The 7,409-nt window shown below is 39.8% G+C and overlaps 1 pseudogene; it reads right to left on the reverse strand.

Annotated features, from left to right (window-relative positions):
• LOC102828562 overlaps positions 1-7,409 on the reverse strand; it is a 107,255-nt pseudogene that overhangs the window by 4,077 nt on the left and 95,769 nt on the right.

The raw sequence follows: 7,409 nt of genomic DNA on the forward strand, positions 1-7,409 counted from the left end.
CCCTTTCGTGGCAGAAAGATGAGGCTTTCTCCTCTTGGCAATTTGCATAGTTAGCCACTTAAAACCTATGAATAACAGTAGAGCACTGTCTAATATAGTGCCAGAAAATGAGCCCCACAGGTTGTAAGTCACTCAAATTGTGATCGGGAACACTGTCTCCTCAAAGTAGAGTTGATCATAATGATGTGAATGGAGCAAAGATTGTGGGGCATTCATTTGCTAATGGTTCAAAACTCAAAATACAAAGAAACAAATGCCAGCATCCATTAATAATCAGAACATGGACTGTACAAAGTATGAATCTAGAAAAAAATGGATATTACAGAAAAAGAAATGGAATGCATAAAGATAGATACCATAGGCACTATTGTTGTTGTAGCTAAGTGCTGCTGAGTCTGTTCTAACTCTAGCAACCATGTATTGAGTTTCCAAGAGCAGCTGGTGAGTTTGAACTGTTGACCTTGTGGTTCAAATTCACCTTCCGGTCCAGAGCTTTATCCCACAGCACCATGCCAGTGAGCTGGTATTTTGAGCTACCACATCCATAAGTATTGGCAAGTCCATCAAAATGTAGCAATTTACACTTGATTCCTTTATCAAATTTCTTTATCTTCCTCTATTCTGGTTCTGATTATCAAGCTATCAAAGCTAGGTCAAATGGGTACTATCTTCAAGTTTGGGTGTTCTTGTGCATCTCCCCTCACTTCATTTCAGCTAGATGCTTCACTCTTAGCTCTAGCCCTCTGTGGCTAAGATCTTGTGCATGAGCTTAGTCTTCCTCAGGTCTCACCACACTTCAGACCAACCAGCCCATCCTCCTCTCTCTCTCATCTCCAGGTTGACATAAGCCTATGGAACATAGTCAAACTCAGCCCATATTTTCATTGCTGCCTTTCCCCCTCTTCTCACCAGGAGACCAATGTGATTGCCAGCAAACTTACATGCCTGCTCCTGTGTTTCCTTTGAGTTTCAGTCATGGAGGTCAGTTTATTCTGAAGTGACTTGATTACTTGCCTTGATGGCTCCTGGGTGAACAACTTGCTTGTTCTTGTAGTAGCCATTAAGACTACTGCTTTGTATTTGATTTTTTCTTTCTTTCAAAAAGTAGCTTCTTTTCCTCTAGCCACTCCAGGCTAGTACTCGTTTCCTTTCAAATGGGAATGTTCCACCTCAGAAGATTCTGGATGGGTGTCAGGATTCCACCTAAGATCCTATAAACAACAAAGGCTCTGCAAGAAGCTATTTCACTGAAGAAATTTTAGAACCCCTTTTAGTTATTCCAGTCAGTTATAGGCTGAAGATAGGCTTACAAGTTTTCTGTAATCATGTTTCCTAATGTTCTTTTCTATCCCACTCCAGTGTTTATTTTACAAAGGTAGGCAAAGGAAACCAACCTTTATATGACAGTCAAGTATCTAAACATTATTTCCCCTCTTTTACCCATTCAGACTATGCCTCAATCCCTGTATCACAGAACCCTGTTTTTTTTCCAAGGTTGATCATAAATCACTATTTACCTCTGTCCCATTTAACCCATGTAAACCTGCCTAACTGTTCCTCTATCTACCTTGTTCTTCCATCCCCTTCCCACGTTTTGTGTATTGCCCTCTCCAACACAGGAACTATGATGTGTCCATCTCCTAAGCTGTCTTCAACCATCCCCTGGTAACCATTAAAGAGATATATATTTTTTTCTTTCTTTTAGTATGGGTCTCTTTTCCTAAGTGTCTTATTTTTAATGTTTCCATGTTCTTCTTGGGTTTTCATTTACTTTTTATTTTGTGAAGTATTCATTTTCATTGAGGTTACCCTCAAAATTAATATTCTATTAATTTCTTCCTCCATTTAAAACAGTCTGTTTTACCCTGCAGTCTACCTGATCTCCTCATCACCTGTATCTCTCTGTTCCTATAGTTTTACCTTCCTTCACAGTGTAATTGTTTTGATCATGGACTGACCTTTCAGATCCTCTGAATTCCTTCTTGTAGTTCTATTCTGTTCTGGACTGTTTCATCTGTCAACTGAGTTGCCAGTGGTACTGCCACATATGTCAATCTCTAGTTGATAGCTGTTCTTGTTGGTTTTCAGTCCAAAAAACTCCCTTCAGGATGTGTTTTTTGTTTGTTTGTTTTTCTACCATTCACATATTTATTAACATTTATAAAACGGACAGGAGAGGTTAAAACTTAATACAAGTTTTTTCTCATGTGATGGGAATTGAGAAGAAAGGGGAAGGGAGAGCACACACCTGAATTTATGTGAAAAACAAAAACAAAAACAAACAAACAACCTTATATAGCAACCCCCACCCGTAAAGATTTACAGCCTCGGAAACCCTGTGCAGGGTCGCTATGAGTCAGAGCCGACTCCACGGCACATACAACAACAACAACCTGTAAGGATGTTGTAGTTCTTCCTTAACCTCCAGTGCTATGAGGAACATTAAAAAATATACCACCAATTAGTTAAATGAAGGGAAAAAAAAGAAAAACAAAAAAAACTGAGGGGCTAACCTGTGAGGGCTGCCAGGTGCTGGTGGGAATAAAGCAGGCACAAGTCCAGAGGGGCTGGGGATTATGAGCCTTGAGGCGGTTGCTGGCAGAGCGTGAGCTCAGCAGCTTGTTCACCATGGTGTGTTCATATTGCAACTGGCTGGTTAGTGCCTTAGAGCAGCCATGCTCCTCTAGAAGCCTCAGATGGTATGTGCGGAAGTCCCTCTTCTTGTTGATGTAGATCACAGCAATCATCAGAGGGCACAGGATGAGTCTGGTATGATTCTGGAAGAAGTTGATGTGCACACAGCCATTGATGAGATTCAGGATGATGGCTCTATGGGTGCAGAACCAGGTATGCAGGTAGGGTAGTGGACTAGCTCATCACCTTCTTATGGAGTGATTTTGGCACTAGCCTTTAGCAAGTGTTCACTTAGATAATTCTGGAATTACTTAGGAAATATGATTTCATTAAGGAAGTGGGGTGGGAATTGACAACGAGGAAGAATTCTGTGCCATCAGGCTTGATGTACCGCAGGCTCTCACCGTCGTTGCAGAGGATGAGGAAGGTAGAGTCATTAAAGAACACCCAGATGCTGTTGTAACATAGCTGATACCGAAGGCCGTACTTATCTGAATAGTCCACCCCATTGCTGATCCAGAAGATGGGAATGCAGGTGGAATACTCAGTCTTCTCTTGCCTTGGCAGCCTCCTCTTTGAGGGTTTGGCATCATTGGCACTGTATAGCTGCTGCAGCATCTCACTGAGGCAACAATCGACTGCCTCATCCGTCTCCTGAACTCCTGGTTCTTCTTTCTCATGGGGACACTTGGGTACGGTGTTCTCCATGAATTTATTGAGGATTGTGAATGGCTTCTGATTGCTGGGGTCCAGGGTACTGGGAGCAACTGAAAACCTAGATGGAATGGTGAGGCAGGTCATGGGGAGATGGGCAGGGATGTAGGTAGAAGTGCAGGACTTATCGTTGAGCAGCTCATTAATGATTGGGTGGCAGTGGGATCCGGAGAATTATCTCTTGATGTATTAATTCAACCAATATTGCCCAGAAATTAGAAAATAGAATTTACAGTCAGTGATACATAATCATGATAATCACAGCTTAATTTATGGATTGGTGGAAACTATCTTCTTTTATCTCTTACGGCTCATGTAAATTCCCTAGAGATGGCAACCAGAATATATTTCAAAAACTTTTGCAATTTCCTCTTCAACAGTTTAGAGTTATACTTATCTTAAATCCTAATTCTCTTTATAAATTTAGTTAATATGTTGTTGTTGCTGTTAAATGTCGTTGAGTTTGTTCTGACTCATAACAACCCTGTATAGGATTTAAGAAGAGTGGTTAGTGGGTTTGAACCACCAATCTTGAGACTAGCAATCCTGTGATATAAAAACATACTAGTAAATACAGTAGTATATATTAGGAAAATAAGAAATAGGTGACTGAATGTGTTTTCCTTCCTAGGGATATTATAAGAAAGTATAACAAACTATGTGGCATATAACAATAGACATTTCTTGTCTCATGGTTCTGGAGATTAGAAATCTGAATTTAAGGTGCTGACAAGATCATATTCTTTCTGAAAGCTCTAGAAGACACTTTCTTACCTTCACTAGTTTCTGGTGTTCACTAGCAATCCTGATTCTTTTTTTTTTTTTAAGTTTTTATTATGAATTGAGCTATAGTTTACATGTTCATCAGTTTTAACTTCATCCTATAGTATTTCGTATTATTGCAATGATTACAATGCCCTCAATGCATCATCAACCAAAGGGTACACCCCGCAAGCCTACTCTCTGGCTGTCGGCACACAGACCCTCTCCCTCCATGTGTCGAGTCCCCAGCTGCTCCATCTCTCCACATCATTGTCTCTGACTCCATCTCTGGCATCACTGCTTCTCTGGATAGGGTCCCGCGCTCCGCTGTTCTCCCTTGATGGTCCAAGGGTCCTCTGCTCCTGGACTGAAAAATCAACCAATCTCATCCTTTTGTTACAAAACATCTACCTTTACATTTGCAACACTCAAAATAAGTCCTGATATCAATTATTCACTATTGAACCACAAAAGTCTTATCCCCATCTCCTTTCACCAGCCGCATCCAGGTTGGAAACGACTCAGTGGAGATTCAACCTTCCCCCATACCCTCTGAAACTAGGCTACCTCTTGAAATCTTGTTAGCCAGTCACTTTGTGTGTTTGTAAACCCTCCCCCACCTCCACACACACACATTTTGGGTAGCCAATGTCTAAGTTGCCCATCCCTGTCAACTCTGTGTACCAAAGGGGTGGAAATGATCTCTGTAAATATCTGTTCCTTCTTTTGAGCTACTACATCTGTAAGTATAGGTTAAGTTCATCAAATTGTAGCAGAGTACTCTTTTGTTCCTCTTCATTCTTGCTCTAGTCAAGTTCTGATCATCTGGCCATTGAAGCCAGGTCAAATGGGTACTATCTGCAAATATGGGTGTTCTTTTGCGTCTCCCCTCATTTTGGATCAGTTAGATGCTTCACTCTCCACTCAAGTCTTCTGTGGCCATGTCCCTGTCCCTGGGCCCAGAAGTCCCCAGATCTTGCCATACTGCTGGCCAACCAGTTCTCAATCCAGGTTGACAGGAGTCTATTGAATGTGGTCAGACTTAGCTCACAACTTCATTGCTGTTTTTCCCCACTTCCCCTTATCAGTAGACCAACGTGGTCAACAGCAAGCCCAAATGCCTGCTTGTGCATCCTCTTTGAGTCTCAGTCTTGGTAGGAGTTTTGCCCTGAGGGGTCCCAACTTGCTTGTTCTTATAGTAGTGAAACAGACTGCCATTAATGTTTTTGATTTTTGCTGCTGGTTTTTCTTTCAAGAAGTATCTTCTGTTCATCTAGCTGCTCCAGGCTGGTCTGCTTGTGACTTTCAAGTGGAAATTTCCCATCTCAGAAGATTCCGTATGGGGATTAGGATTCTACCTATGGTTTTATGTAATGCAAAGGCTCTGCAGGAAGCCTCCTTCACTGGGAAAGTTCTAATCCCATTTTAGGTATTCCATTCAGTTATAGGCTGAAGATGGCTTACAAGTTTTCTATGGTGATGTTTCTAGCTATTCTCTTCTCTCCCCCTCCAGTGTCTATTCTACAATAGTAGGCAAAGAAAACCAAGATTTAAAAGACAGCCAAGCATCTTATCATTATTTTTCCTCTTTTACCCATTCAGACTAGGCCTCAATCCCTGTATCCCAGAGCCCTGTTGTTCCAAGGTTGAGCATACATCATTATTTACTTCGGGCCCACTTAGCCCATGAAAACCTGTCTAAATGTTCCCCAATCTGCCTTGTTCATCCATTCCCCTCTCCTGTCTTGGGTATTGCCCCACCTTGGTGAATTGTCTGTTCATGTCCTGTGTCCATTTTTTAATTGGGTTATTTGTCTTTTTCTTGCTTAGGTGTTGTAGTTTCCTCTATATTTTAAAATTTAGTCCTTGGTGAGATGTGTTGTTGCAAAAGATATTTTCCCATTCTGTAGTCTCCTTATTTACTTTTTTGGTGAAGTCTTTTGATGCACATAAGTTTTTAATTTTTAGTATGTCCCATTCATGTACTTTTCTTACTTTGTAAGTGTAATTTTCAGAGTGTTTTGTAGTCTGCGTGTGCCCTGAATTAGAGCCCTCAAATTTGTCACTGTTTTTCCATTGATGGCATGAGATAACGGTCTTGTTTCTGTCTTTTGCATATCACGTTCCTGTTATGCCAGCACCATCTCATTTTTTTCCTAGGAACCTTGTGAGTTCATGTTTAATTTCTTCTACTACCCAGTCACTTTTAAGCAAGATGTTATTCAGTTTCCATATATTCAACTTTATTCCCTTGCTCTTCTTAATGTTGATTTGTAGTTTTATAGCATTGTGGTCTGAAAGGATGCTTAGTAGTATTTTGATGTTTGTAAATTTATGGAGGCTTGCTTTGTGACCTAACACATGCTCAATTCTGGAAAATTTTTCCATGTGCACTGCAGAAGAATGTGTATTGTGCCGTTGTTGAGTTGAATGCTCTTTACACATCTATAAAGTCAAGTTGGCTGATTGTGCTGTTTAATTCTTCTGTATCTTTGTCGAGTTTCTTTCTGATTGTTCTATCCCTTTTTGAAAATGACACTATAATTGTAGATTTGTCTATGTCTTTCTTAAATTCTAGTAGGGTTTGCTTCATATATCTTGGTGCTCTTTCATTGGAAGTGTAGATATTTATTATGGTTATGTCATCTTGCTCAATTGACTCTTTAATCATGAGAGAGTGCCTTCTTTATCTCTTATGCTGTTTTTTCCTTAAAGTTTATTTTATCAGAGATTAGTATTGCCATGCCTGCTTTTTTTTTTTATTGCAATTGGCTTGGTAAAATGTTTCTATCCTTTAACTTTTAGTCTGTTTATGTCTTTGTGTGTAAGGTGTGTCTCTTGCAGGCAGCATATTGAAGGGTCTTGATTTCTTACCCATTTGCCACTTTCTGTTTCTTTACTGATGCATTTAATTCATTGACATTCAGTGTAATTACCTATAAGTATGAATGAATTGCTGTCATTATGTTAATTTTTTGTGGTTCTGTTTGTTATTTTGTTCTGCATGCCTTCATGTGCTGAGTTCATATATTTTGTGCTATTTCTTGTCAGTTTCTTCTTAGTTTTAATGTTTCCTTGTACTACTTGGATCTTCATCTTCATGATAAATTGTAAAGTATTAACTTCCTTTGAGTTTACCCTATAGTCTTTGAACTTTTCCCTCCATTTAAGACAAATTTATTATATCCTGCAATTTACCTGCCCTCCTCACCACCTTTATCTCTTCCTAAATTTTCCCCTTCTTTGACGTTGTTATTATTTTGATCTTTGATTGGCTTCATAGGTCTTCTGAATTCATT

The sequence above is a fragment of the Chrysochloris asiatica genome, unplaced genomic scaffold (assembly GCF_000296735.1).
Source record: "Chrysochloris asiatica unplaced genomic scaffold, ChrAsi1.0 scaffold00002, whole genome shotgun sequence".
NCBI classification, from domain to species: domain Eukaryota; kingdom Metazoa; phylum Chordata; class Mammalia; order Afrosoricida; family Chrysochloridae; genus Chrysochloris; species Chrysochloris asiatica.